Source organism: Gopherus flavomarginatus, unplaced genomic scaffold (assembly GCF_025201925.1).
Source record: "Gopherus flavomarginatus isolate rGopFla2 unplaced genomic scaffold, rGopFla2.mat.asm mat_scaffold_87_arrow_ctg1, whole genome shotgun sequence".
Classification (NCBI taxonomy): Eukaryota; Metazoa; Chordata; order Testudines; family Testudinidae; genus Gopherus; species Gopherus flavomarginatus.
The window spans coordinates 24596-37135 of NW_026115172.1; the positions used below are offsets into that span (position 1 = coordinate 24596).

The window sequence follows — 12540 nt, forward strand, 5'->3', positions numbered from 1 at the left end:
GGGCGCTCAGGGGTTGGACCCCTCGAGCTGGGGTTGGGCCGCCCTGGGGTTAGGCTTTTGGAGCTATGGTTAGGGTGCTCAGGGGTTAGGCCCCTGGAACTATAGTTCGAGCGTTCAGGGGTTGGGCCCCTGGAGCTATGGTTCGGGCGCTCCTGGGTTGGACCCTTGGAGCTGGGGTTGGGGAGCCCAGGGGTTAGGCCCTTGCACCTAGGGGTAGGGAGGTCAGGGGTTGGGCCCCTGGAGCTTGTGTTCGGGCCCCCAGGGGTTGGGCCACTGGAGCTGGTGTTGGGGCCCAGAGTGGTTGGGGCCCTGGAGCTGGTGTTGGGGCCCCCAGGGGTAAGTTCACTGGAACTATTGTTCGGGCGCTCAGGGGTTGGGCCCGTGGAACTGGTGTTGTAGCCCCCAGTGGTTGGTCCTCTGGAGCTGGGGTAGGGGCCCCCAATGGTTAGGCCCCTGGAGCTCTGGTTCGGCGCTTAGGGGTTGGGCCCTTGGAGCTGAGGTTCGGGTGCTCAGGGGTTGGGCCCCTGGAGCTGGTGTTGGGGTCCCCAGGGGTTAGGCCCCTGGATTTTTGTTTCGGGCGCTCAGTTTTTGGGCCCTTGGAGCTGGGGTTGGGGCCCCCGGGGGTGAGGCCCCTAGAGCTATGGTTCGGGCGCTCACGGGTTGGGACCCTGGAGCTGAGGTCGAGGGCCCCAGGGATTGGGCCACTGGAGCTGGGATTGGGGCCCCCGGGGGTTAATCCCCTAGAGCTATGGTTCGGGCGCTCAGGGGTTGGGTCTCTTGAGCTGGTGTTGGGGCCCCAAGTGGTTAGGCCCCTGGAGATAATGTTCGTTCGCTCAGAGGTTGGGCCCCTGGAGCTGGTGTTGGGGCCCCCAGGGGTTAGGCCCCTGGAGTTTGAGCTGGGGCCCCAGGGTTTGGGCCTCTGGAGCTATGGTTCGGACGCTAAAGGGTTGGGCCCCTGGAGCTAGTGTTGAGGCCCCCATGGGTTGGGCCCCTGGAGCTGGTGTTGGGGCCCCCAGGGGTTAGGCCCCTGGAGCTATGGTTCGGGTGCTCAGGGGTTGAGCCGCTGGAGCTGGTGTTGGGGCCCCCAGGAGTTCGGCCCCTGGAGCTGGTGTGGGGGCCCCCAGGCGTTACGCCTCTGGAGCTATGGTTCGGGCGCTCAGGGGCTGGGCCCTTGGAGCTGGGGTTGGGGCCCCCGGGGGTTAGGCCCCTGGAGCTATGGTTTGGGCACTCAGAGGTTGGGCTCCTGGAGCTGGGGTCGAGGGCCCCAGGGGTTGGGCCCCTGGAACTGGGGTTGGGGCCCCCGGGGGTTAGAACCCTGGAGCTATGGTTTGGGCTCTCAGGGGTTGGTCCCCTGGAGCTGATGTTGGGGCCCCCAGGGGTTAGACCCCTGGCTCTATGGTTCGGGCGCTCAGGGGTTGGGCCCTTGGAGCTGTGGTGGGGGTCCCCAGGGGTTAGCCCCCTAGAGCTATGGTTCGGGCGCTCCGGGGTTTTGCCCTTGAAGCTGGGGTTGGGACCCCCAGGGGTTAGGCCCGTGGAGCTATGGTTCGGGCGCTCAGGGGTTGGGCCCCTGGAGCTCGTGTTGCGGCCCCCAGCGGTTGTGCCCCTGGAGCTGGGGTTGGGGCCCCCGAGGGTTTCGCCCCTAGAGCTATGGTTCAGGCGCTCAGGCGTTGGGCCCCTGTAGCTGGTGTTGGGGGCCCCAGGGGTTGGGCCCCTGGAGCTGGTGTTGGGACCCCAGGGCTTCGGCCCCTGGAGCTATGGTTCGGGCGCTCAGGGGTTGGGCCCCTGGAGCTATGGTTCGGGCGCTCAGGGGTTGGTACCCTGGATGTGGTCTTTTAGGACCCCAGGGATTGGGCCCCTGGAGCTGGTGTTGGGGCCCCCAGGGGTTAGGCCCCTGGAGCTTTGGTTCGGGCGATCAGGGTTTGGGCCCTTGGAGCTGGGGTTGGGGTCCTCGGGGGTTAGGCCCTTGGAGCTATGGTTAGGGTGCTCAGGGGTTGGGCCCCTGGAGCTATGTTTCGGGCGCTCAGGGTTCGGGCCCCTGGAGCTGGAGTCGAGGGCCTCAGGGGTTGGGTCCCTGGAGCTGAGGTTGGGGACACCGGGGGTTAGGCCCCTGGAGCTATAGTTCTGGCGCTCAGGGTTTGGTCCCGTGGAGCTGGTGTTGGGGCTCCCAGGGGTTGGGTCCCTGGAGCTGGGGTAGGAGCCCCCAGGGGTTAAGCCCCTGGAGCTGGTGTTGGGGCCCCCAGGGGTTAGGCCCCTGGAACTATGGTTCGGGCGCTCAGGGGTTGTGGCCCCTGAAGTTTAGGCCCCTGGAGCTATGCTTCGGGCTCTTAGGTGTTGGGCCCTTGGAGCTGCGGTTGAGGCCCCCAGGGGTTAGACCCTTGGAGCTATGGTTCGGGCGCTCAGGGGTTGGGCCCCTGGAGCTGGTGTTGGGGCCCCCAGGGGTTCGGCCTCTGGAGCTGGTGTTGGGGCCCCCAGGGGTTAGGCCCCTGGATCTATGGTTCGGGTGCTCAGGGGTTGGGGCCTTGGAAATGGGGTTGGGGCCCCTGGGGGTTATGCCCCTGGAGCTATGCTTCGGACGCTCAGGGGTTGGGCCCCTGGAGCTGGGGTCGAGGGCCCCAGGGGTTGGGCCCCTGGTGCTGGGGTTGGGTCCCCTGGGGTTAGGCCTCTGGAGCTATGGTTCGGGCTCTCAGGGGTTGGTCCCCTGGAGCTGGTGTTGGGGCCCCCATGGGTTGGGCTCCTGGAGCTATGGTTCGGGCGCTCAGGGGTTGGACCCATGGAGCTGGGTTTGGGGCGCCCCGGGGTTAGGCTCTTGGAGCTTTGGTTAGGGCGCTCAGGGGTTAGGCCCCTGGAGCTATGGTTCAGGTGTTCAGGGGCTGGGCCCCTGGAGCTATGGTTCGGGCGCTCCTCGGTTGGACCCTTGGAGCTGGGGTTGGGGAGCCCAGGGTTTAGGCCCTTGGACCTATGGGTAGTGATGGAAAAGGCCTAAAAATCAACAGGCCCAGGCCTGTATCTTCTTCTCTTCCTCTGGCTTTAGCTCAAAGAGGGGCCTAGGGATTTGAATAACAAGCGAAACCTGGGAATCAAGGACAGGACATGTATCTAGTCTCACATTTAACCATGTCAGCTATTTACTAATTAGTCCGCTTGGCACAAAAGTATATGCAGCTGTTTTCTCATGTATCCTCAAAGATATGTAATACCAAAGGTCAAGGTATGTACCTTATACTCCCTTCAAAATGATAAATGTATCCGCAACAGATGTATCCTATGTCCCCCTCCCCAAAATAATCCATGTATTCTGTGTGACCTGTTATCTATAGGTCAGTATAATGACGTATACTAAGGTTGTTTGTTACTGATTATAAAAAGGGCTCATGTCACCCATGTAAGGTGTGCTCTTCTCTGGCATTAGTCGAGAAGAAACACCCGCTCAGCTGAACGAGAATAAAGGTGTGGTACCCGTCTTCTTGTTCTCCGTGCCTCCTTGGTGTAATTAGGTAAGCTCCAGGGGGAAACGGGCCCTATTTGGCCAACAATTGGCGACTCCGCCGGGACTTCTCTCCCTGTAGAGGGCGCTGACCGGCGACCAAGGGCGATTCCGAGGAGTGGCCACCTCGAGCCACTGATTTGCTCGGGCCTCGGGTCGTTGTGATTGGTCGGGGCGGCCGCGTCCTCTCTAAAGAGAACTCCTAACGACACGGAGGCGAGACGGTGCCAGAAGAAGGGGAAGGTCCAACAGCCGGACGCGGCCACTACGGGTGGTAAGTGCGTTTTACCTCTTGGGTTTAAAGGATATAACGCCCCCGCAGTGTGATTGGACCTCATAGGTAACCCAGGTGTGGGAAGGTATTGTGGTTGCTTGAGGGTTATGTTAAGCAAGCCAGGAAGTTAATGAATAATACCACTAATTTCACGAGCCCGTGGGCTGTACTGGATAGTTACTGGGACCTAGAGCAGCCCCAGGGCTTGTTTCTGTTTTTGGGGGGAGTATTGCTTTTCTTCATATTGATGTTGTATTGGAGGCCAAAATTATAATAACCAGGTCTAGGACTTAAACCGACTCCAGCCGCCCTGAGACTCCTGCGAGGGGAAACCCCGTGACCAGGATATCTTAATCGCAAGGGGGGTCGGTCGAACCCGTGACCAGGTTTAGCTACCCACAAGCATAATGGGGTTCGGACAAAGCACTTATGCTGGGACGCCCTTAGAATGTATGTTGAATAATTGGAAGGCGTTTAGACGTCAAGCTGATTATGGAATGCCATTATGTAAGGATGATTTGATAAAATTCTGCACTGTAGAATGGCCAACATTCGGGGTGGAGTGGCCTGCTGGGGGAACATTGAAGTTAAAAATTGTAGAAGCTGTACATAACGTTGTAACTAGGGATGGACATTGGGACCAGTACCCCTATATAGATATTTGGCAGGATCTTACAGCTAATCCCCCCCCCTGGTTGCGAGAGTGTAGAGCCCAAGCCATTAGGGCCTTAATGGCTCAGACTCCGGGTCAGCGTCAAGGTCGTCCCCCTGTGAAAAAGCCCTGTCCACCAGCCGTGATTCCTAGCGCCCCTGATCCTATGCCCCCTCCTCCAGTGTATCCTCCCCCTGTGAACGCCCCCCCAGTGTATCCTGGCCTCCCGGTCCCCTTGGCACAACCCCTTCCCCCTGTATTGGCTACCCCAGAAAGCAGCCCTCCCCGCGAATTAATGACCCCAGGAAATAACGTGGGGGACAGTAGCGGGGAGGACCGTAGTAGTCAGGAAATTGGTACCCCATCTACAGACTCCAGAACTCCCACTCCGGTAGCACACCGCACGAGGAGTATTACTAAAATTGAATGGCAAGTAAAAGGCACTCCGGGGGACACAAAATTTGCTATCACCAAGAGCCCCGAGGTAAATAAGACCGCAGTCGAGACAGTCCCGGTGCTTGAACTGCCCCTAAGGGAAACTGTGGGTCCTAATGGTGACCTCACTATGATATACGTTCCTTTCACCACAAGTGACTTGTATAATTGGAAGCACCAGAATCCCTCATTCTCAGAGGACCCCGCCCCGCTAACAGCAGTTTTCGAGACTTTGGTCTCGGCCCATAACCCTACTTGGGGCGACATGAAAATCGCTCTCAACACCCTGCTAACTGCAGAGGAGAGGCGCTTAGTCTTTTCAAAAGCTAAGGAGGGACTGGTAGCAGGAGGAGAGGACGCAGCTAACATACCCAACGTGCTCCCTGAGGCTGCGCCCAATTGGCCACATACAGTTGACGCAGGTCGAAATTACCACCGCAGATATGCCTTAGCTATAGTACAAGGGATGAAACGTTGTATTAGAAAGACCCCAAATTGGGCTAAGTTGTATAATATTCGGCAGGAGAAGAACGAGAACCCAGCCGCTTTTTACGAGCGCCTGTGTAACACTTGTAAAAGATACACAGACCTAGACCCAGAAGATGTCAATGGAAAGCGGGTGCTCATTCCCCTTTTTATCGGGCAGTCCTATGAAGACATTCGAAAAAAACTACAGAAAATAGACGGGGCATCAGGTAAAAATATAGAGGAACTCTTGGAGATTGCACTAAAAGTTTATGATCGCAGGGATGATGAGGAAAGAAAAAAGGGGGCCCGCCTACTGGCAATGGCCCTGAAGGGGGAAAGTGGGAAAGGGGGGGGCAACACGAAGGGACGAACAGGATTACAGGAGAAGGGAAGAGGCTCCCGTTTGGGACGAAATCAGTGTGCTATCTGCAAGGAAGAGGGGCACTGGAAGAATGAATGCCCCCAGCGACATAACAGGAGGGAGGGAAGCAGGAATAGGACTCCACCTGTGCCCGTTTTCTATAACGAGGCACACGATGAGTCGGCTGTATAGGGAGGCCGAGGGACCCAGCGGCCCCTCCTAGCGGCGCAACCCGCTGGTCTGGATCCCACGGTTATAATTGAGGTAGGGGGCCGCCCAATTGAAGCCCTGATTGATACAGGAGCTGCCCTTAGCTTGCTTCCCCTTGCTGAGGCTCCCCGGGGGAGGGCCCAAGGGTGTGCTGTAGTCCAGGGGATAGAAGGACAGAGTATAAAATTGGAAAAATCTCTTCCTCTCCTAGTAAAAGTAGGAGACTGCCATATATCCCACCAATTCGTTTGTAGCCCCTCCTGTCCCATTGCGCTGCTAGGACGGGATCTGCTTACTAAACTGCAAGCGGAAATCTCGTTCAACAATAATGGGACCCTCGAGGTTAGGCTCCCTAAACAACAAATTTCTAACTATCAAATGGCCCTTTTAAATGTTAAAAATCCTCCCCCAGCACAGCCGGAAAGCAAGAAGAATCAACTGCCGGGGGTTAACCCTGAGGTCTGGGCTGAGGAGGGAGGTTTTGCTCGGGCTCGAAATGCTTTGCCAATACACATTTCCCTTAAGGAGGGAAGCCGCCCAGTCCGAATTCGACAATACCCCCTTAAGTTAACCACTCGGATCGGACTTAAACCTCTGATTCAAAAGTTTTTGCAGTGCGGGTGGTTAAGGGAAGGCACTTCCCCATATAATACTCCAATAATGGGAGTACCTAAACCTAACGGACAATATCGATTAGTCCAGGACCTGAGGCAGGTTAATAAGTTGATAGAAGCCCCCTATCCAGTTGTCCCAAACCCCCATACTATTTTGAGCCAAGTCCCCAAGAGCCACAGGTGGTTCTCTGTAGTAGATTTAAAAGATGCTTTCTTTTCCATACCTCTTGATCAGGAGTCTCAGAAACTGTTTGCCTTCGAATGGGAAGATCCAGATACCCATTACAAGGCTCAGTATCTCTGGACTGTTGTCCCCCAGGGACTGACTTGTGCACCCGAGATCTTTGGCAGCCAGCTAAAAAGAGACCTGGCCCCGTTCCTAGCTGCACATCTCTCATGTAACATAGTTCAGTACTGTGACGATTTACTCCTAAGTACTGAAACAGAGACTGCTTGTAAGGAATATACAATAGAGCTCCTCAACTTTCTTGGAGCTCAGAGATACAAGGTTTCTAGGGAGAAAGCCCAATTGGTTAAACAACAGGTTACTTTTCTCGGATATCATCTTCGTCAGGGATGTCGTAGCTTGGGTAAAGACAGAATCCAGGCGATACTTGAAAGCCCTCAACCCCGAAATCCCAGAGAGCTAAGGGCTTTCTTGGGACTGACCGGTTTTTGCCGGCTTTGGATCCCCGACTATGGAGGAAAGGCTAAACCATTATATGAGTCCCTCACTAAAGAGGGTCTGCTAAACTGGGAATGGACTAAAGAAAAAGAAAAAGCATTTCAAGAGCTTAAAGAAGCCTTGGTTCAGCCTCCTGCACTGGCTCTTCCGGATCCCCGAAAGCCGTTCACTCTATACGTTCATGAAAGAAAAGGGGTGGCATCCGGGGTTCTGTGCCAGAGGTCGGGACCGGCCTGGCAACCTGTGGGTTATTACTCTAAGGTGTTGGACCCAGTCGCCAAGGGCTGGCCAGCTTGTTTACGAGCCGTGGCTGCAACCGCTCTCCTTGTACAGGAGGCTGAAAAACTAACCTTGGGTGGGGATACTGAAGTTGTGGTACCCCATGGAATACCCCAGGTATTGGGAACAGGAGCTGGGGAAAAGCATTTAAACCCCAGTAGGCATACTAGATATGAGGTGGGACTCTTGTTGGCCCCTAACCTAACTTTTAAAACAGTTAGTTCCCTCAATCCAGCTACTTTACTGCCAAATCCCCAAGTCCCTTATGGGGCTAGTCCCACCCATGATTGTATTGAAGTTTTACAACAAGAGACTAAACCTCGTCCTGATCTTTCAGATTTACCCTGGCCCAACCCCGATATTGAAATGTATGTAGATGGATCTAGTTATGTAGAAGAAGGGAAGCGATTTACAGGAGCAGCCGTCATAATTAGGGAAGGAGCAGTGTATAAGTTTAAACTTAGCCCCAACCTATCTGCCCAGGCGGCGGAACTGGTGGCTCTTATTGAGGCGCTCCGAAGGGGAATTGGAAAGACTATTAATATATATACTGACAGTCGTTATGCATACATGGTGGTGCATGCCCACGGAACTCTATGGAAAGAAAGGGGTTTCATTACAGCCTCAGGCCAAAGAATAGCCCATGGGGCTCTTATCAAAACACTACTTGAGGCCCTGATGCTTCCTCTCCGGGTCTCAGTAATACACGTGCGTGCACATGGGAAGGCCCCTGAAACTGAACAGCGAAAGTATAATCGATTCGCTGATCAAGCCGCGAAAGAAGCCGCACGAGAAGGGGCCATATGGCTCCTTTGGGTCCAAGATACAGAAGCCAAAGCCCCTACTCCCCACTATACGGCAGAAGAAGTGTCCCACGCCCAGGCGGCAGGGGCCCAATTAACTCCCACTGGGTGGTGGAAGTTGCCAGGAGGGGAGATTTTTGTACCTAGACCAGTACTTCAGGAGATTCTCCTATCCCTACATAAGAAGGGACATTTAGGATCAGGAGCTATGGTTGATTTAATCACCCGATCTACTCGGGGATTAGGTGCGCATATGGAAGCCCAAAGAATTGTAAATAACTGTTCTGTTTGTCAGCGAACAAACCAAAAGGGGTGCGGTCCGCCTGCCCCAATGGGAGGTCGGCCTTGGGCTGCCTACCCTTTTCAGAAATGGCAGGTGGACTTTGCTGAAGTCCCCCTTTGTAGGGGTTATAAGTACTTGCTTGTCTTTGTTGATCAATTAACTGGATGGGTGGAGTGCTTCCCTACACGACATTGTCAGGCACGAGCCGTTACCAAAGCTCTGTTGCATGAAATACTGCCCCGCTTCCACCTCCCGGAGGTGATTGAATCGGACCGAGGAAGTCATTTTATCTCCCAAGTGGTTCAGCAGGTGTCACGAGCCCTTGGGATCCAATGGAAATTGCACACGCCCTGGAGACCACAAAGCTCGGGCCAAGTGGAAAGAATGAATAGGACTCTTAAAGACACTCTCACAAAACTGTGTATAGAATCTGGGTTAAAGTGGCCTGATGCCTTGCCACTTGCCCTTACTCGCATTCGGAGGGCCCCACGTAAGGGTTTAAAACTTTCACCCTTCGAACTGGTCTTTGGGTTTCCTCCCCGAGTACTCATCCCGGGATACCGAGAGGACATAAACTGGGAAGTAGGGAATGACTCCTTATGGAAACAGGTATCTGCGCTACAATCTGTTTTGTTACAGTTACATCGATACGCAGCACCTTTCCAGACTCTTCCTTTGGAACAGCCGGTGCATTCCTTCCAGATCGGTGACCAGGTCCTTGTTAAAAAGTGGAAACGTGATCCACTCACACCGAGGTGGGACGGTCCGCATACTGTATCGCTCATCAGCCAGGCCGCTGTTAAGGTTCTTGGGAGCGACAAATGGACACATCATTCCCGAGTAAAGCGGTTCCTGAGCCCGGATTCAGAGGATAGCCTAACTGAAGAGGACATCAGCCCTCTGTCCTCTCCGGCTCCGGAAGCCCGGAGAGACACAGGCGAAGACTCTACCTGGGAATACCAAGGATTGGAAGGACTAAAAGGACTGTTTAAAAGACAGAAACAATGAAACCATCCTTTGTATTTCTGGTCTGTATGTTTACTTATGCATATAATTGGGAAAATAGGTTTCTGCAACTAGGGGAACTAATAGCAGATTCTTTTAACCTTACTAATTGCTGGGTATGTGGCGGTCCAGGAGAATTAAATGAATGGCCCTGGGTAGCTCAGCCAGTACAGCCTAAGTGGTGGCTAAGTAGCTTAAGCATAGTACATAAGGGAACAGGAAGGTGGACTGAGAACCAGGGCCCCTGGCGACTCTATTCTGCTGGAATAGGTGTCTTTTGCCTTAATCGGACAAGACGTGAAGGGAAATATATGGGAGAAAGTAAGTGTGAATGGACCCTGTCTCTGGGCTTTGATTGCTGGGATCCCCACTGCCGCCCATATGACTGTTTAAAGTATCAAGGACGATGGAACCTTACCCATGTAAAGCTGACTAACAATAGCTGGGTAAAGTGTTCCTACTGGAATCACAGAGGTGATGGCTGTAAAGCAGTGGGACTAGATGGGTACTTTGATGCCCTCTTCCTAAGCTGCCAGCGAGATAATACCACTGACAAAAATCATGTGGTACGGTGGTATCAATGGGCATGGCAACACCTTAATGGGACCCGGGTTACCCATTTTCGACAATTTTGGGCTAGTACCAATAATCCGAGATTTGGTTGTAACTGTGTATGGAAGGCAGGAGCTGGAGCATGGAAATGCGATTACTGTAACCCAAATGTAGACAACTTCCTGGGGGGACCTATAGAGTCGGGCAACGCTCTCTATTACGAAGAGCCGGGCCCTGCCGATTCTCCTGAGACCTGGGATGGCCCCTTTGCTAATGGAATTTGGGCATTAAAAGGTCACTATTGGATCTGCGGATCTTATGCTTATCGTAGATTGCCTCCAAACTGGTCGGGAATATGTTACATAGGATATATTAGACCTTTATTCTTTCTTTTACCTCAAGCCCAAGGAAATAAATTGGGAGTTAAAGTCTATGATGATTTGGTTAGAGAAAAACGATCTCTAGACTCCACTTTAACTGCCGGAAGTTCCCAAAATTGGGGAGCTCAAGAATGGCCCCCTGAAAGAATTATCAAACATTATGGACCGGCCACCTGGAATCCCAGTGAGCTGGTAACTGGGGCCAGAGAACCAATTTATAATCTAAATCGAATTATTAGGCTCCAGGCTATTTTGGAAATAGTAACTAATCAGACGGCCGCAGCACTAGATCTCTTGGCCGATCAATCAACTCAAATGAGACATGCAATTCTCCAGCATCATATAGCTCTTGACTATTTGTTAGCAGAGGAAGGGGGGCTCTGTGCAAAATTAAATGAATCTAACTGCTGCTTACAGATAGACGACAATGGCCAGGCAGTGAAACAGTTAACCAAAGAAATGAGAAAAATAACCCATGTCCCAGTACAGACCTGGAACGGTTGGGACACGGATTGGTTTACCTCCTGGCTACCACAATGGGGATGGTTACGGAAAGGTTTTCTCCTTTTTATACTCTTTATTACTGTCCTATTAACAATTGCTTGCTTTGCTCCATGCTTAATTGCAACGATTCGCAAGCTGGCTGGTCAAGTTACTTACCAGCAAATGATGATACTGTACAAACCTGAAGGAACCGAGGCGCAAAGCCCATAAGCTCTTAAAATGTTTTTAAGGGGGGGAAACTTGATGGAAAAGGCCTAAAAATCAACAGGCCCAGGCCTGTATCTTCTTCTCTTCCTCTGGCTTTAGCTCAAAGAGGGGCCTAGGGATTTGAATAACAAGCGAAACCTGGGAATCAAGGACAGGACATGTATCTAGTCTCACATTTAACCATGTCAGCTATTTACTAATTAGTCCGCTTGGCACAAAAGTATATGCAGCTGTTTTCTCATGTATCCTCAAAGATATGTAATACCAAAGGTCAAGGTATGTACCTTATACTCCCTTCAAAATGATAAATGTATCCGCAACAGATGTATCCTATGTCCCCCTCCCCAAAATAATCCATGTATTCTGTGTGACCTGTTATCTATAGGTCAGTATAATGACGTATACTAAGGTTGTTTGTTACTGATTATAAAAAGGGCTCATGTCACCCATGTAAGGTGTGCTCTTCTCTGGCATTAGTCGAGAAGAAACACCCGCTCAGCTGAACGAGAATAAAGGTGTGTTACCCGTCTTCTTGTTCTCCATGCCTCCTTGGTGTAATTAGGTAAGCTCCAGGGGGAAACGGGCCCTATTTGGCCAACAGTAGGGAGGTCAGGGGTTGGGCCCCTGGAGCTTGTGTTGGGGCCCCCAGGGGTTGGGCCACTGGAGCTGGTGATGGGGCCCAGAGGGGTTGGGCCCCTGGAGCTGGTGTTGGGGCCCCCAGGGCTAAGGCCACTGGACCTATTGTTCGGGCGCTAAGGGGTAGGGCCCGTGGAACTGGTGTTGTGGCCCCCAGTGGTTTGGCCCCTGGAGCTGGGGTAGGGGCCCCCAGGGGTTAGGCCCCTGGAGCTATGGTTCGGGTGCTCAGGGGTTGGGCCCCTGGAGCTGGTGTTTGGGCCCCCAGGGGTTAGGCCTCTGAAGGTATTGTTCGGGCGCTCAGGAGTTGGGCCCCTGGATCTGGTGTTGGGGCCCCCATGGGTTGGGCTCCTGGAGCTATGGTTCGGGCGCTCAGGGGTTGGACCCCTGGAGCTGGGGTTGGGGCCCCCAGGGGTTAGGCCCCTGGAGCTATGGTTCGGGCGCTCAGGGGATGGGCCCTTAGAGCTGGGGTGGGGGCTCCCAGGCGTTAGGCCCCTGGACCTATGGTTCGTTCGCTCAGGGGTTCGGCCCCTTGAGCTGGTGTTAGGGCCCCGAGGGTTTGGGCCCCTGGAGCTGGTGTTGGAGCCCCCAGGAGTTCGGCCCCTAGAGCTGGTGTTGGGCCCCCCAGGGGTTACGCCCCTGGAGCTATGGTTCGGGCGCTCAGGGGTTGGGCTCCTGGAGCTGGGGTCGAGGGCCCCAGGGGTTCGGCCC

The 12540-nt window shown here is 53.9% G+C and overlaps 1 long non-coding RNA gene across 1 annotated transcript; it reads left to right on the forward strand.

Annotated features, from left to right (window-relative positions):
• Positions 1 to 3635: 3635 nt before the first annotated feature.
• LOC127042665 (uncharacterized) lies at positions 3636 to 9570 on the forward strand. Its single transcript, XR_007772008.1, has 2 exons — positions 3636 to 3758; positions 9188 to 9570. It is a non-coding gene; the product is annotated as an uncharacterized LOC127042665 (long non-coding RNA).
• The last annotated feature ends 2970 nt before the right edge of the window (positions 9571 to 12540 follow it).